The 26,347-nt window shown below is 44.8% G+C and overlaps 1 long non-coding RNA gene across 1 annotated transcript in view; it reads left to right on the plus strand.

Moving 5' to 3' along the window:
* LOC134226654 (uncharacterized) overlaps positions 1-26,347 on the plus strand; it is a 176,276-nt gene that overhangs the window by 25,894 nt on the left and 124,035 nt on the right. The window lies entirely within an intron of this gene.

A 26,347-nucleotide genomic window follows, 5' to 3' on the forward strand; every position in this document is an offset into this window, starting at 1 on the left:
GCACTTTGAAATATTTAGCTTTTCTCAGTAGCCGAAATTTTTTAGATCTTGGGTATGTATTCGATGTAGGGGGAATGACGGCTTTGGCAGGTTTTGTTCTATTATTGGCAGGTTTTTTTTATGACTGACTATGCTCAAATTCGGCCTAAACATTCTTTACATATCAAAGAATATTGTGGCCAAATTTCATAAAATTTGGTCGACAAAAACCTCCCTGACAATAATAGAACAAAACCGGGGAAACCAACGCAGGAAAACAGTCATTGCTCTCGACGAGACGCTGAAAACGCCGTTGCCGAGAAAAATTACAACAAATGGCGCCGCCAACGGTTTTCGGACGGACCGGTGCACACCTGTACTTATGCATGAAATTTGGAAGATGATGTTGATGTGCGTTAATTCACATTTGATTTTATTCATTTATAAGTTTTGAGATTATAAGTTTTTCCTTGAAATTTTCCCATCACTGTCCGAGACTTTAAAATCATTATCAGCTTATGTCTTGTCATAAAGCTTACCGAACTTTAACCGATATCTCAGCTGTGGGTTCGGGCTTCAACTTTTCCTTAGGGCAGCAATGTAATTTCCTTTGACTTTGCTGTTCCTTGCTTTGCGAATCTTAATTACGTCTTTTATGTCACTGTCTTTGATATTTCTGTTTAGTCTTCTTCTTCTTATTGACATTACATCCACTACTGAGACATTGCCACCTCGCAGCTGAATTCTCTAAGCACTTCCACTTCCAGCTACTCTTTCAACAACGGGTGCAATCAGAAGCACGCCAAATGAAGCGCTAGACGCTTTGCTCCATGTACTTCCATTGGATCAATTTATTCAATTAGAAGCTGAGAAAAGTGCTTTAAGGATCAGAAGAATTTCAAATATCTTCGAATGTGACCTGAAAGGGCATCTTAGCATTCCAAACAAAGTTAGTAATAACTCGCTCATCACAAACAATGATGACTGTATGTAATTAATCTTGAGCAAAGTATATAGACCAAATCTTCGCTCAGGATCAATTGTGTTTTACATCGACGGCTCAAAGCTGAACAATCAAGTTGGAGCAGGCGTGTCTGGATCAGGGCTAAATATTTCAATTTCCATGGGCAAGTGGCCAACTGTTTTCCAAGCTGAAGTTCAGGCTATTCTGGAATGCTCTAATTTATGCTTAGGTCGATATTAAATACAGGCATTCGAATATTTGCATATTGTCTGATAGTCAAGCAGCATTGAGTTATTGAGCAGCTAGTTATTGGATGCCTTGAAATCAGCAACTTGTACGCCTAAACTTGTCTGGGAATGTGTTCAATCACTCCAAACATTGGCCTGTCGTAACAAAGTGAACCTGTATTACCGGGTTACCGGTCAACGAACGAATCTTGCTCTAAATAGCAATAATGCGCCATTATTGGACAAATGGTCGTAGTGATTGAAATACCCAACAAGAGAAAAAGCACTTCTACAGTTATTAACTGCGAGGTTTCGTAGCCACCGTAAGGTATTAATACTTCACTGTCAGACGATACTAAGAAAAAGAAGCTTAATGGTCAATTACAAAGTAACTATTAGCCCTATGTTACGCCAAACCTCCATATAGGGCCAATATACGGATATTTACCGACTTATTATTAAAGTAGCACTATTTGACCGATTTGGCGCAATATACGACTTATTAGATACTTGGGTAAGCATACTCTGCTTCTAGAAAAAGTTGTTTGGCCTGAAGGCATTCGGGCAAAAGCCATTTGACCAAATATCACTTGAAACCAAATAGCATGTTAGACCGAAAATCATCTACCCGATTTCCATTTGACCGAATTAAATGTTTGGCCGGAACTAGTTGACCAAAGAAGTCATTTAGCTGAACAAGTAATTTAGCCGAACAGGCGTTTTTACCGAACAATAATACGTCCGAAAATATCGTAAGGCCGAACGGGATACATGGCCACAAATGGGATGTACAGCCGAAAATAAAGTTCGACAGAACTGGCCATTTGGCCACGACCGAGCAGGTTGTTTGACAGAATGCTTAGGCTATTTCAGAATAAGCCGAACATGCTAATATGCGGGACAAATTATTTAGTCGATTCAATTCAGACCAGATAGAACCAAACTCTTTCAAGGGTGTTCAAGCCACAGGCAATCAAACTCGATTTCGTACTGTTTTCACTGCACATGAACCGAAACAAGAAAGCTAATGCCAATACTGTGAAACAGACGGCATAAGACTTTCAAACGGTAGCGAACAAACAGTCTATTTCAAAATAGAATAACGGCTTGAACTTGTACATTTTCATGGCGAATTGTTTTGGTTGTTCGCTGCATGAAACTTTACCGATTAAATTGTCAATGTTTGGTAAATGACAGTGTTCCGCAGTACAGTTTTCAAGCCAGGCCAGTGCCATTTTAATTGCTGAAAATAATTATAAAAAATTACTTCATTTTACTTCCATCCAATTTTCTTCGAGAACGCTTTTAGCTTTTTTACTTTTTGCTTTTCAGTTATTAATCCTGTTTTCTTTCTTCTCATTTCTCACTTCTTAGCGAGAATGAGAAGGTAGATGTCTCACATCTTTCTTCCTAAAAACAACTTCAGCTGAATAAGCCAGTTTTATGCGGTATTATATTTGGCATAATAAGCGCTTCACTCACCTTCAATGTTTGTTGGGTTACTACTCACAGTGAGAAGTAATAATGATGTGTGAGAAATTATAGTGAATAGTGAGATCTCTTAGTTTTTATATCACATTTCTCTTCTCTTCGCATTTATTGCAATGAGAAGATAAAGAAAGTTATAGGTGAAGACGTCTCAATCCTCACTTTCCATTTCTCACTCCTCATTTCTTACTTTTCATTGAAACTTCTCAATGTGAAAAGTAATAAAAGTACAACATAGTGAGTGAGAAGTAAGAACAAAGATGTTCCTCTACTCATTTCTCAATCTTCATTATTTACTTCTTACTTCGCCTTTTTAATTAATCAATTAACACTTTCCACATACGATTATTCGGCGATCTCGTACGGAAAACGACCCCTTTGGTCAAATGGAATTTTCGGCCGGTTCGGTTTTGCCACTCGACAATTCGACGTATTCGGGCAAATGACTTATTCGACCAAACGACATTTTCGGCCGAATGCCCCTTTTGAGTGAAATGACATTCTCAGCCAGATGGAATTCGGCCTGATGGTTTGTTTAGTCAAATATTGTCTAATTATTGTCCGACATTCTGGTTACGTGCCCGGCCCACTGCTGGTTTTCGATTTCCGCGGTGTTAACGATGGATGGTTCGCCCAACAGCTGATGCAACTCGTGGTTCATTCGCCTCCTCCGTGTGCCGTCTTCCATCCGCACCCTGCAATAGATGGGACGCAAGACTTTTCTTTCAAAAACTCAAAGGGCGCGTTCGATCTTCACGAGCATCATCCAGGTCTCGTATCCGTAGAGGACTACCGGCTTTCTAAGCGTTTTGTAAATAGTCGATTTGGCCAAATTTATTCGTTCGAAGCGCTTTGTGGAGTCCAAAATATATGCGATTTCCATGCTACCATGCGTCTCCGAATTTCTCTGATTCGTTTTCGGCAGTCATCAGTTAGCCCAATACACGAACTCATCGACCACCTCGATTTCGTCACCACCGATACAAACTTGTGGTGAGAGTTGTTCTCGTTGTCTTCTCTTGAGCCTTTTGCTACCATATACTTCTTCCTCGACGTGTTGATGACTAGTCCGTGACTAGCTTAGCTTCCCTCTTCAGTCTGATGTAGGCTTCCCTCATCTCTCTTCTAGACATAGTCCCCGCTTCCACGATCCGCCAATACTTCCAGCATATTTCTATAGAAGGTGGTCAACACGAATTCAAGACAGCATCTTGTTGTTCTGACGGCCACAACAATAATTTGGCTTTGCACACTCAGTTTTTGTTTCCGCTGCTAGGCAATATCCGCACAAACATCACTCATACGCCATGAGTAATAAGATTCTGTGGTTATCGAGATGAACCGGCCTAGGACATAAATTCTCGTAATAAAGATAATAATAAAGGTTTTTGTGGTCTTATTATCAGCGATCTTCGCCTCTTGGATGCACCAAAAGCTAACGGAAAACACCAAAACTTCAGTTTGTTGAATCCCGTCCCTTGTCTATAATTTCCGCTGAAGCCAAAGCTGTTTTTCAAGACACCATTAACCCAATGGCAACCGCTGCTTAACCGTAGAAAGTTCTGTCATCCAAACCGTGGCGGATAATAAAGAAGCCCATTCTAACCTAATGTGGGTACCTACTGGGAGTCGACCAAACAAGCCCCTACCTCACTCAGAACTAGGGTGGTCGATATTGGCCATTTTAGTCATTATTAGGTATTCGGTATTTTGTATAGTCAATACCGGTAATACTGGTAAAATATCAGTATTTGTGAAATTTCCAGAAATTAAAAAAAAGTTTGTTATTTGAACTTTTGAGTGAAAAACAATGTTTATTGACAAACTTTAAAAGCTAAAACCATTGCTTGTTGAGACGGGTAAAGTGAAACATAAGTAGACATAACATCTTCTTGTTCTTCTATGGCTCTGGATTCCAAATGGAACTTGCCCTGCTTTTCTAAGTATTCTATTAGCATTTCCTCGGTTATTAATTGAAAGCTTTTCTATGCCCGCCATTGCATGAGTATGTATCTTACGTGGCAAGTACAATGGATACACTATGCCCAGGGTGTCGAGAAAGTTTCCAACCCGAAAACATCCTAGACCGGACCGAGAATTGAACTCGCCATCTTCGGATTGGCAATCCTACGCCTTTGCTCGCAAGGCTACTGGAGACCCCCGTAGACATAACATACTGAGCGATGTATCTCCCAATCCGCTTCGGATTTTGTTAGCAATGTAATGTTGCCAGCTGCAGATTTTGTTGGCGTTGTTGCTCTGGTTCAACCGAAGTTGGACGAATAGTTTTAAGAGCGTCGAAAATCAGTGCCATCCCTTAATTCCTTCAGATTCATAGTTGAAGAATTATTTACGGATTGCGTGCAAGGATCCTGGCGTCAACGTAGTAGCTCAGTTTTCCCAACGCAAGTGATTTAATCTGCTGAAATCTCTTCACGAGTTTCTCTGCAGCCGATAAGCCAGAAAAAAATTCCATAGAGACATCTTCTTCGTACCGATCGTCAGGTGTGATCGTTGTCTTAACTTCAACGATCGCATCCAGGAATGATTAGACGCTTCGAGATCTCGTCCGCTTGCTTAATCAATGTAGCTCTGGATGTCTTAAAGAAAATATTAAAATCGGTTCTGAAAATTGCTCTACGGCCGGATTATTCAAGAAGCAAAAAGTTCGGCGTATTCTGATCGTCTCTCTTGGATTCGTTCTTTGAGAGCATTGAATGAGTACACGGCAATTCCTGTAGCTTGATTTGATAATTGCTCCAACATAAATTAAAGCTACACGTCGGCTTCATAGTGCCGAAGTCACGGCAGAGTAGTTCCACAGCAACTTGAACAGGTTCGAGGGCCCACCTACGAGAGGTTCACCTACCGCTAAAAAATATATACCTAATCACTGAATTTGAATTTGAAATGAAGCTTCAAATCGATCAGAGTTTTTTCGATCAGAGAATCGTTTGAGCATGGATAAAATACTATTCCTGCGTTCTAAAAATTCTTTACCAATACAACTCACCACTAATACAAGTTCTTTACCAAATTCAGAACGGACATATTTTTGCAGCTAAACATTTTTCACAGGTGACCTCCGGAACAAAACTACTTCGGCACGTACCTTTATCACCATTTCATACATAGCGGGAAAATACTCAACGATGTAAACAATGTCCTTGAAGAAAAAAGCCAAACAGAATCAGATTTTTCATACTGACAGCTAAATATGAAATACCGGAAATACCGGTATTTTCGGTACTCAAAATTGACCGGTATTAACGGTTAGACTACCCTACTCAGAACATACTGGATTCTGACGCCAAATCTTGGTATAATATTACAATCGAACACTGCTTACATGAACGATGAAAGGTATAATATTCCCCTGGAAGATGCGCGGCTACAAAGCAAGACCATGCGGAAGCTGGCTGGGTTCTAAGTACTAAGCGAGAAAAAAATCATAGCTTTCGCAACGTCCTCCGCAACGATGGTAGAGATGAAGTGCAATTAAGGACAATCGTCCCAGATCCGCAGAATGACTTTTTCAATGGCCGTCCTAGCCCTCATCTCACTTTTTAGCGGCACAAATGTCAATTTGTTATTGTCTGACACTTGCTTTTGGAGTTATGAGTTCCGGAAAGCGTGATGTAGTTTAGAATTGGGTTGTTTAGCTAAAAAAATATCGAGGTTTTTGCAGTTTAGCATATAGAGCATGCTTTTCTAATCTCTAACATATCCTCTAACCTAACCTCTTTCTCACTGAGGAAATAAAAGAATCTTCTGATGTCTTCTGTTTGGATCAATGGAATCCAACTCTGGAATGGGTTGCTCGGGATATTCGATTATTTTATCGACATGACACCCTGTGAATCTTTAGTTCTGAAACTATGGAAGTTGTGATTGTTGGTGAAATTCAATGGAAATGCTGGTAAAATCAGTAATGATCGCCGATAGTCATATATTCTGTTTCAATCAATCATTTCCCTATTCATCAATTTCAATCAAGAAATAATATAATTCTTCAATACAGGAAGTCATATATGTATGTGCTTTTATTTATAAAATTCACCCTTGTATTAGGCTTTTCAATTCGTATAACAACGTAAAATACAAATTATCAAATATTAATATCTGCTGGCGAAGTAATTTCCGTAGGTCACTGGGTCAAATTCCGCCACGACGGTCGTTTTCTTGAATCCTATGGAGTTTTTCTGAATACTTTTTCAAGTTACCATTGGAACAAATTTTGGGCTTTTGCCAATCGGTTGATAACGAATGTAGCCTCGAAGTGAAATTGATTCGAAAAAGCCAAATACTGAAACGCAGAGTCATTTCAAACCAATTTCAGTGTGGATCGCCATTCCTGCTGTAAACATTATGGTTTTGGAAGTTCCCTCAATGTTCAGTATATGTAGACGCTAAATATGTAATATTAGGTTCTGCGCCATATGAACTCCAAACTTCATGATTTTAAAATTACTTTTTCAATATGATACTCTCAATTTGTTTGTTATTCAACTAACCACTTTGTAGCCGGCATCGGAAGTCCTCGGGGACCAATGTATCAGACATGTTGAACTCTTTGCATACTCCAGATTTCGGCGCCCTTGGCGGGGGTCAATCCGGCCAACTGCACGATTATTTATTTATTTATTATCAGACTAAGGCCGGGCTGCACATAAAAGTCTTCTCCATTCAGCTCGGTCCATGGCTGCACTTCGCCAACCACGCAGTCTGCGGAGGGTCCGCAAATCGTCCTCAACCTGATCGATCCACCTTGCTCGCTGTGCACCTCGCCTTCTTGTTCCCGTCGGATCGTTGTCGAGAACCATTTTCACCGGATTACTGTCCGACATTCTGGCTACGTGGCCGGCCTACCGCAGTCTTCCGATTTTCGCGGTGTGAACGATGGATTATTTTCCCAACAGCTGATGCAACTCGTGGTTCATTCGCCTCCTCCACGTACCGTCCGCCATCTGCACCCCACCATAGATGGTAAGCAACACTTTCCTTTCAAAAACTCCCAGTGCGCGTTGGTCCTCCACGAGCATCGTCCAGGTCTCGTGTCCGTAGAGAACTACCGGTCTTGTTTTGTAGATAGTCAGTTTGGTACGGCGGCGAACTCTATTCGAGCGGAGTGTTTTGCGGAGTCCAAAGTACGTGCGATTTCCAGCCACTATGCGTCTCCGAATTTCTCTGCTGGTATCGTTATCGGCGGTCACCAGTGAGCCCAAGTACACGAATTCTTCAACCACCTCGATTTCGTCACCACCGATAGAAACTCGTGGGGGGTGGCTTACATTGGCCTCTCTTGAGCCTCTTCCTGTCACGTACTTCGTCTTCGACGTGTTGATGACTAGTCCAATCCGTTTAGCTTCGCTTTTCAGTCTGATGTAGGCTTCCTCCATCCTCTCAAAGTTACGTGCCATGATATCAATGTCGTCGGCGAAACCAAATAACAGAACGGACTTCGTAAAAATCGTTCCACTCGTGTCAATCCCTGCCCTTCGTATTACTCCCTCCAGAGCGATGTTGAATAGCAGACACGAAATACCATCACCTTGCCGTAACCCTCTACGCGTTTCGAAGGGACTCGAGAATGCCCCTGAAACTCGAACTACGCACATCACCCGATCCATCGTCGCTTTGATCAACCGTATCAGTTTATCCGGAAATCCGTTTTCGTGCATTACCTGCCATAGCTGGTCCCGATCGATTGTATCATATGCGGCTTTGAAGTCGATAAATAGATGATGTGTGGGCACGTTGTATTCGCGGCATTTCTGCAATACCTGACGTATGGCGAACACCTGGTCTGTGGTAGAGCGTTCACCCGTAAATCCCGCCTGATACTGCCCCACGAACTTTCTTGCAATTGGTGTTAGTCGGCGGCATAAAATTTGGGAGAGTACCTTGTAGGCGGCGTTCAGCAATGTGATTGCGCGGTAGTTGCTACAATCCAGCTTATCGCCCTTTTTGTAGATGGGACACACGACACCTTCCATCCACTCCTGCGGCAGAACCTCATCCTCCCAAACCTTGGTAATCACCCAGTGCCGCGCTCTAGCCAGTGCCTCACCACCGTGTTTAAACAGCTCTCCTGGTAGTTGGTCAACTCCAGGGGCTTTGTTGTTTTTCAGCCGGCCGAGCTCCTCCTGGATTTCCTGGAGCCGGAAGTCGCATGTCATTGCCATACCGCCACCGTTGTCTGCCATATCGCCATTCAGGTGTTCTTCGTAGTGCTGCCGCCACCTTTGGATCACCTCACGCTCGTTTGTAAGAAGGTTCCCGTTTATGTCCCTACACATATCGGGCTGTGGTACGTGGCCCTTACGTGAACAGTTCAACTTCTCATAGAACTTTCGTGCGTTATTAGCGCGGTACAGTTCCTCCGTTTCTTCACGGTCTCGATCTTCCTGCTGGCGCTTTTTCCTCCGGAAAATCGAGTTTTGTCTGTTCAGCGCCCGTTTGTATCGTGTCTCGTTCGCCCTCGTGCGGTGTTGTAGCAATCTCGCCCATGCTGCATTCTTCTCCTCAACTAACTGCTCACATTCGCCGTTATACCAGTCGTTTCTCTGATGCGGAGCCACCGTGCCTAGTGCAGCGGTTGCGGTGCTTCCAATGGCGGATCGAATATCTCTCCAGCCATCTTCAAGAGATGTTGCGCCTAGCTGCTCTTCCGTTGGGAGTGCCACTTCCAGCTGCTGCGCGTAGTCTTGGGCTAGTCTACCGTCTTGTAGCCGCCCAATGTTTAGCCGCAGCGGACGACTCCGACGCGTGTTGATCACCGTCGAGAGTTTTGAGCGCAGATATACTGCAACGCGGTAGTGGTCGGATTCAATATTTGCACTGCGGTAAGTGCGTACGTTCGTGATGACGAAGAAGAATTTACCGTCGATTAGAACGTGGTCGATTTGGTTTTCCGTTACTTGATTTCCGTGCTTCGGACTACCATTCCGCGGGAGGCTACAAAGTTTATGCATCGTTGGCCGTTGTCGTTCGATACGGTATGCAGACTATCCGGTCCGATGAGCGGTCTATACATTTCCTCCCTTCCTACCTGAGCGTTCATGTCACCGATGACGATTTTGACGTCCCGCAGTGGGCATCCATCGTATGTCTGCTCCAGCTGCGCATAGAACGCTTCTTTCTCGTCGTCGGATCTCCCTTCGTGTGGGCACGTTGATGATGCTATAGTTGAAGAAACGGCCTTTTATCCTTATCATCCTTGCGTTGATTGGATGCCGCCCAATCACGCGTTGGCGCATCTTTCCCAGCACTATGAAGCCGGTTCCCAGCTCGTTGGTGGTGCCACAGCTTTGGTAGAAGGTAGCCGCTCAATGCCCGCTTTTCCACACTTTCTGTCCTGTCCAGCAGATTTCCTGCAGCGCTACGACATCGAAGTTGCGGGGATGTAATTCATCGTTGATTATACTGTCGCAACCCGCGAAGCCTAGCGACTTGCAGTTCAATGTTCCAAGCTTCCAATCGTGATCCTTTATTCGTCGCCTAGGTCGTTGCCGATTGTATCGAATCGTATTTGCTTCTATGTCGTTCGTAATAGTTGTTTCTAAAGGCGGCTTATTGGGCCTGCGCAAACCTCCTGTATCGCCGGAGGGCCGTCGTGTCAGGGCTGTTTAGCGTCCCACCTAACACCAGGACTTGGGCTTGTGCCCTTTGAGCGGCACACGGTCGCTTTGGCGGAGCCTACTTGCGGATTCATGCAGCTTTTTATAGAGGTTTAACAGGGCCCACTGTCAAACCCCACCACATCCTAGGCAGGCGCCACAACTCGCAGATAGCCTGGGGAGGGATCGTCAAGCCCTTGGACAGAGTCCCTGCTGCCCGTAAACTCCAACTGCACGACACGACGCTGACTCTAACTCTCTTGCACTCTAAAGGAAAACTGCACCATCCGCTCTTGACACCTAATGAAACCACATCTAATAAAGGCTCAGAAAAACGACCTTTCCATGCGCAACGGCGAACAACATTACTATAAAATTTCCTCTCACCCGAATACCACCATTTTTTGACAAAAAGATTATTAAGTTTTCTCCAATATATCAGCTGCTCGATATAATTTTTTTATTTTTTAAAGATTTAAGCAATCAATATTTTCTTTTATCAAATAAGGAGAAGATCTATTCCTTGAAAATGCTTTTTTGTAATGTTTTACAAATATTATACAAGACTTGATAGTAGCCTGACAATGTGTGTCATCTCGCGTGGAAGAACATAACTGATTTGCAAGGACTCTTTTTTCAATGCATTCGGGCAACGATGAAAAACTCGTTTCTCCACAATTGTCATATTTCTCTAACTGTGCAAGTCTAGTTGGATAAACAAAATCTAATCTAAATCTACGATCTAATTTTAAAAATAAATTTCGTGATGAATCGGAAAAGCTATATCAAAACTACTTCCTATTCGAAAATGTAAAATAAGCTCACATGTATAGCCTTTGGTTCACATATATACCCCTTTTATACATGTAAGTGAGTGATCGTTTTGTTGGAATTGTCTCAGAAATGCCATGTTGTTTACATCAAATATTGATACCAGTGACGTTAGTGACTTGGATTTTCGCTTGTTATTTAACGTCAGCACAAAATCACTCATTTCTGATCGCTCAACGCTGGTCACGTCAGCAGTAGCTAGAATATCACTGCCATAAGACGAGTTTAGTACAATTACTTTTAATTCCACCCCTTCGTATTATTTTTACATATACGTATTTCGTATATTAATACAAGGTGGTGGAATTAAAAGGAATTTTACTAAACTCGTCTTATGACAGTGAAAACATTCCACTAAGAAACGATTTTCTTGGAGCTAGAAGATGTATACCATGCTTGCAATGTGTGCTCAAATGTAGACCTTTCCTGTTTTTTGCTCTCACTAAATTGTTCATTTATTTTATTTGCGTTTTTGTTGTTTCGATGCATTCATACTGTAACGCAACGCTCATTATAAGGTTGGCGTCAGTCAATTATCGACAGATTTTTAACACCATGCGCTAGCCATGGAAGAAATTAGCACTATAATATGAGAAAAAATTGGTAGATCCAGATGTTCTTCCAAACAATTCATTTCTTCTTTGACGGTGATTTTGCTTTTTGTCTGAAAAGTTTTGATTCGCCTATAGAATGACGCAATCCAAACGAATTATTTCATAACTTTGCTTTGCTTTGTGAATACTTACACTGATTCAAAGTGGGACTAATGCATTTTTATTGTTGGTTCTCAAACTGGGTGAGATTTTTCCAATCTACTTACATCTAGAGTTTCTGATAATGAAGTTATGCAAACTTCTTGCATTGATTCTGAACAACGCTCATGTTGTTATTTTGTCAATTTTCATTTTTGATCAATCCTTTAGATGACTTCATGTGAGAGTTTCGCTACCCAAGTTATCCACAAACAGCAAGCAAGTCAGTTTCTTGTTGCTACTTTTTTGGGAGCTATTTTAAAGTGTTTTTATTAGCTGTTTCTAGAACAAATCTCATACATTCTAATTCGCCTTCTTCACTCACTACCAAGAGGCATGTTTACTTTGCTCAATAGATACTGAGGATCAGGTAGACGGTTTGACAGTTTGAAAGGCTTCACTCTTGGCGCAACTATGTTAGACGTGTGCGCCGGTCATATCATCATCGGCGGCGGCGGCGTCACGTGAACCGGCGTGGATGAAAAAATGAATGGCTGTAAAATCAATTTAAACGCGGATTTTTGGATTCACGCGGTTTTCATTCACACGGTACGAATCGCCCGTATAAAAATCGGTGGATTAAAATGGCAATAATCAAACAGCACATTCTATAATCAATTCCCGACGGCACTAATCGGAACCTGATTTCAAAATGTTATTTAAATCAAAACTATTTTATTGTTCTCTGATTTTGATGAATCAAATATTATCAATAAATCCTGCTTTGCTTTTCATGAACTAGGTTTCGGTGTAACAGGACTAATTTGTTAGTAACTTTTTCAAAAGTTATTTACGATTCAGAATTTTGATACACTACAGTCGTTTTACTTCTCAATACATCTAAATTTTAGAAAAATTCGAACTACTATTATTTGAATTACATAGACAGTTGGGCAATGTTTGAGCGACTGCATATCCACACAGAAAAAAATAATGAAAAGTAATTAGCGCGGAAGTAATAAAGACGTGGAAAATTACACTATTCTGGGCGTACATGGATCTTTTCCAACAAGTTCGCCCTAAATGTATGCAATTTGCATAGCATTATGACACTTTTTTGTATAAAAAGTGACATAATGCTATGCAAATTGCATACATTCAGATGATAATATCATTTGAATTTATGCTCTTTTTGGCATTCCCTTTATGTGCATTACTTTCGTGTAAATTTCAACAATTTTTTCTATCTGTGTAGTTTGTTTAAATGATTTGTAGTGCTACTTCGTTCACCTGCTGTGACCACTGGATCCTGGAACGGCATACACGATGGTATCCACTAATGACAGTCACAATGGACTTTTTTATGCAGCGCCACGCGTATGCACAAATCTCTTAGGGGCTTAAGGATAGAGAGCCATTCTAGAGTTTAAAATTTACATAAACAAATAGTTTCGTCCGAAAAAATTTAATGCAAAACAATTCTGACACCAAATAAATTAATCTTCTAGTTGCTATGCTTCTTTCCCGTCATCCCATCGTATACGTATTCACATCAGATATCCAGCTGGGAACTTGCCAATTAAGACGCAGCATGTGTTATTTTTTAGTGTTTAGTCTATCGGGCTAGATTCGGTTTCTTCTAGTTCTATTCTCAACTGACACACGCACACATCCACCACAGTCTCTCACTATAAAAATAATTTTCCTCTAATCGTAAGCTCTAATCCAAAACAAAACACGTTCTTAGACGGATTCAGTGGTTGAGCGTGGACGCCTCGTCGCCGCTGCTGGCTGACCGGGCGCTGGCTGGAAGTGTGGGGTGTTCAGCTCACCGGAAAAACGATTCCCAGAAAACGAATAATAAACGAAAACTGGACGAGAAAAAAACAAACAAAATCCACGCGCATTGCAACGTGTGGATTGTGCTGCATATCGCCCGGTCAGCTGGGTTTCGGCTTTCGTCGACGTCGTCATCGTCAACGAAGACGTCATAGAGAATTTCCTTACGCTATTTAATGAACTTCGATAAGCGTGGAGCAGAAATAATCCCTTCCGCCTTCGCCGAGCCGACGTCCGCCCTGACGACAAGCCCTGCGTTCCACCATCAGACCAGTTCGTTCGGTTAAGACTGCGGGAAAGAAATTGGCTTTGCCAAGTAGGTTTTGTTTTTGTTTCGTCCGCACCGGGGGATAGAGCACCCGGTCCGGGTCAGGCAGAAGGTGGCGGGTCGGGCGGTTGATTTGAAATAACACACAACACAATTTCGAGAATGAAAGAGAACGAAAGACTGCTGTTTCTCGTCGTTTTATTTTTTATTGCCAGTCAGCAATGCTGACTGCTGGTTGATGCCGGGCCCAACGAAGTATAGAGTGGCTTCTTTCGATTTCGTTTTGAACTGCAATCAACGAACGGTAACAACAGCAGCAGCAACAACAACAACAAGTGGATAAAGGAGAACCATAAAAGTGAGGAAAAATTGGAAACCTGTTTTGCGTTAGTCCTTCTCGGTATTGGAAATCGTAAAAGCAAAAAAGAATCCAACTTTGGTTGGATAGAGCAAACAGGCATTTTGGAGATTCAATTTCCATCACTGGATGGGTTTCGTCAAGTTTGGGGCGTTTGTAACAAGACTCGTCAACTTTCGCCGGACTGTCTAACTGACAGTTCGATTTAGAAGGCTTTGAATTTCGTTAAGCGTTGCCGAGCGAACGAAATAAAATTCGCAAACATCCCTGATCTAGTTTTGGAATTAGAACATCGCAATTTTTAAGCCGAGAGACGTGCAAAAAACCGTCGAACCTATACAAATCGAGAGCTGCCGCTGACCGAAATGATTTACAACGTTTTTCGCCTATCTATCATCGAAAGCGGCGGACACCGTCGTCGTCGTCGCACAGCGACGTTTCGGTGGTGCCATTCATTCCGGGCGCGCAGGGAGGGGTATCAATTTGAAAATATAGTCTGAATTATTCAACAGCGCACCATGGAAGGGGGCGGGAGCCGGAGAAGTGAATTTATGAGCATAGAAATTATAATAAATTTCATTCGATTGGAAAATTTTATGCCAGCCGCACTCGGTGACGAGATGATGCGGGCAGCAGCAGCGTATAGGAAAAAGGTCGCAGTCAGCGTCGCGCAAATAGGATCAGTCGCACTTTTTTGACAACTCTGTTCGAATGGAGGCCAGTTTCTACCGCGTCTTGGCGGAGTTACAAGTCCTCCCGTTGGGAGATGGTGGTCCGTGCTGTTCTCACAGGTATATTTGGGATAGTTTTTAATCGGCTTAATATTTTCCTGTTCGCTTTCGGGTTTTTAAGAAGACAGTTTCGCTTAGTTTGGATAACAACGAAAGAATGGATTTTGGGATCAATCGATCAGCACGTTTGACGTTTGTTTGGGTTGAATGGTTTTCGGTTCAAAGTAGGTATGTTGAAGCATGATTATGCTCGTTATCGAACATGCTCGATCTTTTGGAAATACTTGTTAATAGAATGAAGTCAGTTGATTGGTATTTTGCTTTTTGTTTGGGTGTTCCGAAGCGGCGTCTAGTAACCAAAAACCATTACTGAGGAATTCAATGGTTCTGATTCCAAACCGTGGATAGGATGGCCTACAAAGAGGTTTCAAACATGACAAATGCTTCAATTTTTTATCAGAGATAGTTCACATGGAGTGTAAGTGTGTATGTGTATGGAGTGTATGAATTAAATTGCATTATGCGATTAAAATCTCAATCATTCTTTGCCAAAGGTGTTTCGCACAAAATTTGGATTATAACATGACACTTTTGTTTTACAAAAAACAGCTACTCCTTATTTTAAAGACGTGTGTGTAAAAAATCTTTCAAGATTCTGAGATTAGGTCGTTAGTTGTCGAAATAGCGTTGAAGCAAATAGAGTAATGCACCGAGAGTTTGGTGAAACTGTCTTCTACTCTTTCACACTATTCCGGTAAAATGTGTGCTATGAAAGAAGGAGTCATCTTCTCAACCTGGGGTACATGTACCCCTGAGGGTACTTTCACTGGCGCTCGGACAAAAATGCGTAAAGGCGGATGTATAATAATTTCAATAAAAACTTTTTGATGATGTGCTGATTTTTTTTTATTCCTTTCAAGAGGCTTGGAGGCTTCCTTTCAAGAGGCTCGGAAGCCTCCTTTCAAGAGGCTCGGAAGCCTCCTTTCAAGAGACTTGGAAGTCTCCTTTCAAGAAACTGGGAAGTCTCCTTCAAGAGACTTGGAAGTTTCCTTTCAAGAGACTTGGAAGTCTCCTTTCAAGAGACTTGGAAGTCTCCTTTCAAGAGACTTGGAAGTCTCCTTTCAAGAGACTTGGAAGTCTCCTTTCAAGAGACTTGGAAGTCTCCTTTCAAGAGACTTGGAAGTCTCCTTTCAAGAGACTTGGAAGTCTCCTTTCAAGAGACTTGGAAGTCTCCTTTCAAGAGGCTCGGAAGCTCCCTTTCAAGAGGCTCGGAAGCCTCCTTTCAAGAGGCTCGGAAGCCTCCTTTCAAGAGGCTCGAAAGCCTTCTTTCAAGAGGCTCGTAAGCCTCCTTTCAAGAGGCTCGGAAGCCTCCTTTCAAGAGGCTCGGAAGCCTCCTTTCAAGAGGCTTGGAAGTCTCCTCTCCTGTCGAGAGACTTGGAAGTTTCCTTTCAAGAGACTTGGAAGTCTCCTTTCAAGAGACTTGGAAGTCTCCTTTCAAGAGACTTGGAAGTCTCCTTTCAAGAGACTTGGAAGTCTCCTTTCAAGAGACTTGGAAGTCTCCTTTCAAGAGACTTGGAAGTCTCCTTTCAAGAGGCTCGGAAGCCTTCTTTCAAGAGGGCTCAGGCCTCCTTTCAAGAGGCTCAGGCCTCCTTTCAAGAGGCTCAGAAGCCTCTTTCAAGAGGCTCGTAAGCCTCCTTTCAAGAGGCTCAGGCTCCCTTTCAAGAGGCTCAGGCCTCCTTTCAAGAGGCTCGGAAGCCTCCTTTCAAGAGGCTCGAAAGCCTTCTTTCAAGAGGCTCGTAAGCCTCCTTTCAAGAGGCTCGGAAGCCTCCTTTCAAGAGGGTCGGAAGCCTCCTTTCAAGAAACTTGGAAGTCTCCTTTCAAGAAACTTGGAAGTCTCCTTCAAGAGACTTGGAAGGCTCCTTTCAAGAGATTTGGAAGTCTCCTTTCAAGAGACTTGGAAGTCTCCTTCAAGAGACTTGGAAGTCTCCTTTCAAGAGACTTGGAAGTCTCCTTTCAAGAGACTTGGAAGTCTCCTTTCAAGAGACTTGGAAGTCTCCTTTCAAGAGACTTGGAAGTCTCCTTCAAGAGACTTGGAAGCCTCCTTTCAAGAGACTTGGAAGTCTCCTTTCAAGAGACTTGGAAGTCTCCTTTCAAGAGGCTCGGAAGCCTCCTTTCAAGAGGCTCGGAAGCCTCCTTTCAAGAGGCTCGGAAGCCTCCTTTCAAGAGGCTCGGAAACCTCCTTTCAAGAGGCTCGGAAGCCTCCTTTCAAAAGGCTAGGAGGCCTCCTTTCAAGAGGCTCAGGCCTCTTTCAAAGGCTCAGAAGCCTCCTTTCAAGAGGCTCAGGAAGCCTCCTTTCAAGAGGCTCAGAGCCTCCTTTCAAGAGGCTCAGAAGCCTCCTTTCAAGAGGCTCAAGCCTCCTTTCAAGAGGCTCAGAAGCCTCCTTTCAAGAGGCTCAGAAGCCTCCTTTCAAGAGGCTCAGGCCTCCTTTCAAGAGGCTCAGAAGCCTCCTTTCAAGAGGCTCAGAAGCCTCCTTTCAAGAGGCTCGAAGCCTCCTTTCAAGAGGCTCAAGCCTCCTTCCAAGAGGCTTGGAAGCCTCCTTTCAAGAGGCTAAGCCTCCTTTCAAGAGGCTCAAGCCTCCTTTCAAGAGGCTCAGAAGCCTCCTTTCAAGAGGCCCAAGCCTCCTTTCAAGAGGCTCAGAAGCCTCCTTCAAGAGGCTCAGAAGCCTCCTTTCAAGAGGCTCAGAGCCTCCTTTCAAGAGGCCTCAGAAGCCTCCTTTCAAGAGGCTCAGAGCCTCCTTCAAGAGGCTCAAAGCCTCCTTTCAAGAGGCTCAAGCCTCCTTTCAAGAGGCTCGGAAGCCTCCTTTCAAGAGGCTCGGAAGCCTCCTTTCAAAAGGCTAGGAAGCCTCCTTTCAAAAGGCTCGGAAGCCTCTTTTCAAGAGGCTCGGAAGCCTTCTTTCAAAAGGCTAAGAGGCCTCCTTTCAAGAGGCTCGGAAGCCTCCTTTCAAGAGGCTCGGAAGCCTCCTTTCAAGAGGCTCCGAAGCCTCCTTCCAAGAGGCTTGGAAGCCTCCTTTCAAGAGGCTAAGCAGCCTCCTTTCAAGAGGCTCGGAAGCCTCCTTTCAAGAGGCTCGGAAGCCTCCTTTCAAGAGGCTCGGAAGCCTCCTTTCAAGAGGCTCGGAAGCTTCCTTTCAAGAGGCTTGGAGGCTTCCTTTCAAGAGGCTCGGAAGCCTTCTTTCAAGAGGCTCAGGCCTCCTTTCAAGAGCTCAGAAGCCTCCTTTCAAGAGGCTCAGAAGCCTCCTTTCAAGAGGCTCAAGCCTCCTTTCAAGAGGCCTCAAGCCTCCTTTCAAGAGGCTCAGAAGCCTCCTTTCAAGAGGCTCAGAAGCCTCCTTTCAAGAGGCTCAAGCCTCCTTTCAAGAGGCTCAGGAAGCCTCCTTTCAAGAGGCCTCAAGCCTCCTTTCAAGAGGCTCAGAGCCTCCTTTCAAGAGGCTCAGGCCTCCTTTCAAGAGGCTCAGAAGCCTCCTTTCAAGAGGCTCAGGAAGCCTCCTTTCAAGAGCTCAGAAGCCTCCTTTCAAGAGGCCTCAAGCCTCCTTTCAAGAGGCTCAGAAGCCTCCTTTCAAGAGGCTCAGAAGCCTCCTTTCAAGAGGCTCAGAAGCCTCCTTTCAAGAGGCTCAGAAGCCTCCTTTCAGAGGCTCAAGCCTCCTTTCAAGAGGCTCAGAGCCTCCTTTCAAGAGGCTCAGAAGCCTCCTTTCAAGAGGCTCAGAAGCCTCCTTTCAAGAGGCTCAGAGCCTCCTTTCAAGAGGCTCAGAAGCCTCCTTTCAAGAGGCTCAGAGCCTCCTTTCAAAGAGCTCAGAAGCCTCCTTTCGAAAGGCTCAGAGCCTCCTTTCGAAAGGCTCAGAAGCCTCCTTTCGAAAGGGCTCAAGCCTCCTTTCGAAAGGGCTCCAGGCCTCCTTTCGAAAGGGCTCAAGCCTCCTTTCGAAAGGGCTCAAGCCTCCTTTCGAAAGGGCTCAGGCCTCCTTTCGAAAGGGCTCAGGCCTCCTTTCGAAAGGGCTCGGAAGCCTCCTTTCGAAAGGGCTCGGAAGCCTCCTTTCGAAAGGGCTCGGAAGCCTCCTTTCGAAAGGGCTCGGAAGCCTCCTTTCGAAAGGGCTCGGAAGCCTCCTTTCGAAAGGGCTCGGAAGCCTCCTTTCGAAAGGGCTCGGAAGCCTCCTTTCGAAAGGGCTCGGAAGCCTCCTTTCGAAAGGGCTCGGAAGCCTCCTTTCGAAAGGGCTCGGGGGCCTCCTTTAGAAAGGGCTCGGAAGTCCTTTCGAAAGGGCTCGGAAAAGCCTCCTTTCGAGGGGGCTCGGAAGCCTCCTTTCGAAAGGGCTCGGAAGCCTCCTTTCGAAAGGGCTCGGAAGCCTCCTTTCGAAAGGGCTCGGAAGCCTCCTTTCGAAAGGGCTCGGAAGCCTCCTTTCAAGAGGCTCAGAGCCTCCTTTCAAGAGGCCTGGAAGCCTCCTTTCAAGAGGCTCAGGCCTCCTTTCGAAAGGGCTCAGAAGCCTCCTTTCGAAAGGGCTCAGAGCCTCCTTTCGAAAGGGCTCAGAAGCCTCCCTTTCGAAAGGGCTCCAGAAGCCTCCTTTCGAAAGGGCTCAAGCCTCCTTTCGAAAGGGCTCAGAGCCTCCTTTCGAAAGGGCTCCAGAAGCCTCCTTTCGAAAGGGCTCAGAAGCCTCCTTTCGAAAGGGCTCCAGGCCTCCTTTCAGAAAGGGCTCAGAGCCTCCTTTCGAAAGGGCTCAGGCCTCCTTTCGAAAGGGCTCAGAGCCTCCTTTCGAAAGGGCTCGGAAGCCTCCTTTCGAAAGGGCTCGGAAGCCTCCTTTCGAAAGGGCTCGGAAGCCTCCTTTCGAAAGGGCTCGGAAGCCTCCTTTCGAAAGGGCTCGGAAGCCTCCTTTCGAAAGGGCTCGGGAGCCCCCTTTCGAAAGGGCTCACAAACCTCCTTTCTAAAGGGCTCCAGAGCCTCCTTTCAGAAAGGGCTCAGAGCCTCCTTTCGAAAGGGCTCAGCCTCCTTTCGAAGGGCTCAGGAAGCCTCCTTTCGAAAGGGCTCGGAAGCCTCCTTTCGAAAGGGCTCGGAAGCCTCCTTTCGAAAGGGCTCGGAAGCCTCCTTTCGAAAGGGCTCGGAAGCCTCCTTTCGAAAGGGCTCGGAAGCCTCCTTTCGAAAGGGCTCGGAAGCCTCCTTTCGAAAGGGCTCGGAAGCCTCCTTTCGAAAGGGCTCGGAAGCCTCCTTTCGAAAGGGCTCGGAAGCCTCCTTTCGAAAGGGCTCGGAAGCCTCCTTTCGAAAGGGCTCGGAAGCCTCCTTTCGAAAGGGCTCGGAAGCCTCCTTTCGAAAGGGCTCGGAAGCCTCCTTTCGAAAGGGCTCGGAAGCCTCCTTTCGAAAGGGCTCGGAAGCCTCCTTTCGAAAGGGCTCGGAAGCCTCCTTTCGAAAGGGCTCGGAAGCCTCCTTTCGAAAGGGCTCGGAAGCCTCCTTTCGAAAGGGCTCGGAAGCCTCCTTTCGAAAGGGCTCGGAAGCCTCCTTTCGAAAGGGTTCGGAAGCCTCCTTTCTAAAGGGTTCGGAAGCCTCCTTTCGAAAGGGCTCGGAAGCCTCCTTTCGAAAGGGCTCGGAAGCCTCCTTTCAAGAGGCTCGGAAGCCTCCTTTCAAGAGGCTCGGAAGCCTCCTTTCAAGAGGCTCGGAGGCCTCCTTCCAAGCGGCTCGGAAGCCTCCTTTCAAGAGGCTCGGAAGCCTTCTTTCAAGAGGCTCGGAAGCCTCCTTTCAAGAGGCTCGGAAGCCTCCTTTCAAGAGGCTCGGAAGCCTCCTTTCAAGAGGCTCGGAAACCTTCTTTCAAGAGGCTCGGAAGCCTTCTTTCAAGAGGCGCGGAAGCCTCCTTTCAAGAGCGCCGGAAGCCTCCTTTCAAAAGACTTGGAAGTCTCCTTTCAAGAGACTCGGATGCCTCCTTTCAAGAGGCTCGGAAGCCTCCTTTCAAGCGGCTCGGAAGCCTCCTTTCAAGAGGCTCGGAAGCCTCCTTTCAAGAGGCTCGGAAGCATCCTTTCAAGAGGCTCGGAAGCCTCCTTTCAATAGGCTCGGCAAGAGGCTCGGAAGCCTCCTTTCAAGAGGCTCGGAAGCCTCCTTTCAAGAGGCTCGGAAGCCTCCTTCAAGAGGCTCGGAAGCCTCCTTTCAAGACGCTCAGGAGCCTCCTTTCAAGACGCTCGGGAGCCTCCTTTCAAGAGATTTGTAAGCCTCCTTTAAAGATGCTCAGAAGCCTCCTTTTAAGAGGCTTGGAAGCCACATTTTAAAAGGCTTGAAAGTTTCGGAAAGCTCCTTTTGAGAGGCTCGGAAGCCTCGTTTCAAGAAGTTCGGAGTCTTCTTCCTATGAGGCTTAAAAATCTCCTTCTTCTTTTAAGAGCTTCGGAATTATTTTTTCAAGAAGCTTGAAAACCTCCTTCCAGGACAAGCATCACAGAATCCAAAACTAAATTCACTCACGTTTTCAAGGGCACACCACTCAATAAGAAAGCATCGCACAACTGTCATTTTCTTTATTTCACGCATGCCGACGCAGCAAAGCTTAAATAATAAAAATAAAAGATGTCCGTTGCCTCCGTATGGAGTGGTGTGCCCTTGAAAACGTGAGTGAATTTAGTTTTGGATTCTGTGATGCTTGTTCTTCAAGGATCTAATCAGCGTTCTTTCAACATGTCCTTTAGGAAAGCTCCAAAAGACCTCAAAGTCTTGTAGAAAGCTTGATGTATAAACGTAACGTCGGTTTTTGTTCCGAAATGAATCAGCTAGTCTCTGTCGAAGCTTTGTTCAACAGGCAAACTCAACGTCGATTGATAGTATGTTAGAAATGTGAAGGTCGCAGGACATTAGGTGTTTAGTTTCTCTACCAGTCGATTTCTTACAGAAGTGTGCGAAGCTTGTCAATTTCCTTTTGTTTCAGAAAATGTCTCCTTCTCATGGTATGAAATTCTCCGAATCCAATAGTTTATATGAATCCTGAGCATCAAATGTTATAGATCCGATCGAAACTCGTTCACTCAAAGAACAAAAAAAAGTCTCGTAAAACTCCCCATTTTCGTACGGTAGCAGCCGAGATTTCCCAATTGCTCACTCTCTCACACCGCAAGTGGTTATTTATTTGAACCAAAAACAGCTTCTCCTCGACACACGCAACGTCGACAGCGATGCGATGGCCACGACAGTAGCCCAACTCCGTCGCGTCGTCGGACGGAGGACAAAACCGACGCACATGTGTGGTGCCTATCGCGCGCAAAACCAACATCCACAACCGGCGAAATATCTGCCTCCACACATCTCGGGTCGTAAATTTCGTCGACGGAGATTTATAGCCCGAATCGGAATAAATACCGGCCGAGATCGAACAGTTTCGGGCGGCCATCATTACGCACATTCGCGTAACCATCCCGGCCGGGCCGGGGAAAAAGGGAGTTAGGACTTCTGGCTGCTGCATTGACCCGATGAAGACGATTGATGCAATAATGCCGAGACCGTTTTGTTTGAGGAAGATCTGGGACTTTTTATCGGAACTAATACCAATGTAGAGAGCTTTTCAACGTGCATTGACATTCCAATCATTTTGGATTTTATAAAAGCATTCCACACGTTTGTTCGACATTTTTTGTCAGCTTGTCAAAAATGTTGTCAAAAATTCCATGTTTGGGAAAGCATTTTAAAATTATTATTGAAATATTTTTAATGTTTCATCCTAAAATTAAACATGGTCCCTCATTTCACAACCCGTATAAACAAACGACAACGTTAATCGAACCGATTCTGCCATTTTCCGGTAGGTAGCAGTTCGAAAATAAACATTCATTCTACGCTGAAAATGTACTTTGCTCAATCGGATGGGTCGAGTTCTGTATGCGCCTCTCCCTAGGAAATTAATGTACCACCATTGTTGAGCTTTTCAACACATTTCCTCTTCGTTGAGTGCGTCCTAAACACTGCCTGCCTGCAATCAGTGTTGTTAACCCATTGACGGTAAACTCTTGACATTCGTGGCGGTGGTGTGCTGCTGCAACCGGTGAAGGTGAAAAACAGTACCCTCCACATCACCATGGCCGTCCGTTCCTACGAACCGCTACCGCTGCGGACTTCGACGTTTGACCTACTCTCACCGACCGAGTCATCGTACCGTCGCGTTGTCGTCGTCCAGCTACCTACCGCGGCCAACGGGTGCGCGCGCGCCACCAGTGCACCAAGCGGAAAGTTAATTATCTCTAAATTAATTCATCATTTTCGGATTATTCACGCTGGCTGGGTTTGGCCCCGGTGCGATTAGGTTCGAGTTCGAGCTGGGAGAGTGAGCGGTCGCATGCAGATGGAGCGCGCTCCATCCTTGAAATTTCGAGGTTTGCGCAAGGATCCTTTCTACACTCTAACTTTCATCTACTCCGTAACTGACTTAAATTTCATTGCAGTCTTTTTTCTTCCCACGGATATTTTTATCTAATTTTGTTGTTTTGTATGTACGATGGAAATAAATACGTCTATGTTGCGTGAAACACCTTTATATCGATTGCATAAATGACAGAGGGTTGAAAAATTCATATTCCTCAATCAACGAGCCATCGAGGAACTGTTACTCTACCTTTTGTAATAACAAGTTAACCATAAATATATAACGAAGAGTATTAGAATTTTTAAGTAATTAGTTATTAGTTTAATGAAAAGACATCAATTATCATCCTTTACTGCTTGGGTTGTGACATAACAGCTTTTGGAAACAGATCACTGAATAAGCATCACAAAAATATCTTGCTTCTATGAGCTAATCCCAAGTAATAGAACATCAACCTATAGAAAATAAATCATTTGTAAGCTATTATTATTTAAAAAGACTTCTACATGGGTGGAAAACATGGACTACTAAATATTTATGAGAATTTCCCAGTTCAATCCAATTGCTGCCACACAAAATTATGCCTACATCGTTCAGACGACGACTCTGCTCGGTTGCACCCAAACAAAATCCACTGCTCGGATGTTTTCAATAAAATAATAGGCCGGCATCTCGAATTACTACAATTTAGTGAATGCACCCACACTTAACCGCTACGCTCCGGGACCCTTCCCAGCCGCGATAAAGCGAAATCAATCATTCGTATTCGACGACCTGTCACTTCCACTTCCTCTGGGAAGGTAGTGACCGCAACGGACGAACCAGTAGAACCACATCAGAGGGCTTCTGTGCGCTGTACTCTGTGGCGGCGGCGTTGTCTGCGGCTACACACATTCGAACTATGTGTGTTTCAGTGCAATGCCCATCCCGCAAACGGTAGCTCATTCATTAATACCATTTTCGAGGGCTCCCAATCCGAAGGCACTCGCAATGATAATGATAAATCAATTAATATAAATCGGCTCCCGTTTCGGATCATTACGCCGAATGTCCCTGCCGGTGGTGGTCGATTCGTTCTCCGAATCTTCCGCCAAATCCCTGCGATTATTAACGACATAAATCTTTATCCGACAGAGACGATGTTCACCTTTCTGCACAGATACATCCCAGACGGCTTCCGAACTCATCATCATTAACGACCACCCTCACCACCCACCGAAACAAAGCCGGGCATCATCAATTTTCTTTTGTTTTGATTACTTTCTCCTCCCGCCGCTGATGGATTCGCGTACAGGTTCGACCACCTCTTCGGGCGGAGAAAAATTATGCATTCCGTTGCGCACGGTTGACAACGATATGATGATAAGACGACGCTCCGACGATGACAACAACGCGGCGGATGGAAATTTGCTTGCAGTTCCCTGAGCACGCACAATACATCGCGCGAACTTGGAGCATCAGACCCAAAATCAACCTGCCTCGCAACAACAACGAGACGACGACACAAAGACGATATGATGGTAAAGCAGGCCGTGTTGAACATTCCCATCACATACCTGCCAAGCCTACTACGGGCGGCAATGGATGACGCGAATGGAATCGCATCATCATCCCCATCACGATATGGTGGTACGACGGAGGACCAACAAGCGAACGAGAGGAATAATTTGCAATTCTTTAAGATCTGACTCGTACCTTGTACCGAAGTCGCCCGATCGGTCGTCGGTCGGTGGTGCCGTGGTGGAAAAAAGGTTGAAACTCTCCGGGTGCGGGCGCAGGAGGGGTATGGATTACAATAATTATTCCATCTATTTTAATAATGGGTTACGGGTGAAATGAGCGTTGGGCTGCTGGTTGCTGATGGCAGTGAGGCGGCCGACGGCGGCGGCGGCGGCGTGGCAATTTGATAATGCTCTGGCTCTCTATGCTTTGACTTGTGCGCCTTGTACAAGGCCTGCATCGGGCTATGTGGACCGCTAAAGTGTTTAGCGGTTGGAAGCGGCCCAAACGGAGAAGCTCAACTCATCGTGGTAGGGCACATGTGGCCAGTGTTGGGAAATGTACATTAAAACACTTTGATTATGCGAATGTTTATCTTTTTTCCAGTCAAATTTCTTGCGCCAAACAAGCCGAAACAGTTTGCCAAAAAAAATGTGCGCGACATCGTGACATTTATTTTTCCGATGAAGCAAACTGTTTGCTTGCTGCTACGTTAGAGTCGTGCCGGCGCGCGGTCAACATTTGCGTGAAATTTTTTGTTTCGGCTCGTGCGCAGCGCAAACAGCACAGAATCGAGTTCAATTACCTGTGGCGCAAAGCCTAAAAGGATTGCTATCCGTAGGTACTGATTTATTCGTTCTTGTCTCTAAATCAAGCAAGTAGTAATGAAATGAATATTTCCCACCAAAAACGGTTATACGCTGTGAAATTATTGTACGAAAACATTAATTGTGGGGAGAGAAAATGGTAAAAGCATGTGCTGACTGTCGTCTGCTTGGCGTGGCTGCTGCTGTGGCTACCGTGGTTTTGTTTTTATTTTTTCGCATAGAAGAAGGAATGGTAAAAAGAAATGTCAACCATTCCCGTCCCTGCATGTGGCAGAGTGCGGAATGTGAAGCAAGGTGCATGTATAGCAGCGAGATGCACATTATGGATGTGAATGTACTTGATATTGACAAGGTTCAACATCATACGCACTTGAAATAAATCGCAGATTTCTGTGAAATTTCACCGAAATCTCAACAGCAGAACTGTTCGGTAAATAATTTTTCAGGCTTTCGGTGGTTTTGACATTTGGACAAAGAAAAAATCGGTAAAATAATTACCGAACAATTCTGCTGTTGAGATTTCGGTGAATTGACGCAAAATTCACCACAATTTGTGAAATGATTTAAGTGTGTATGGATAATTTTTTGTGATTGTATACCATTTCGCCGAAAACCATTTTGCGGAATTCATTTTTGCGTTCGCGGACAAAAAATTAGCGGTATGT

This window comes from Armigeres subalbatus, chromosome 3 (assembly GCF_024139115.2).
Source record: "Armigeres subalbatus isolate Guangzhou_Male chromosome 3, GZ_Asu_2, whole genome shotgun sequence".
NCBI classification, from domain to species: domain Eukaryota; kingdom Metazoa; phylum Arthropoda; class Insecta; order Diptera; family Culicidae; genus Armigeres; species Armigeres subalbatus.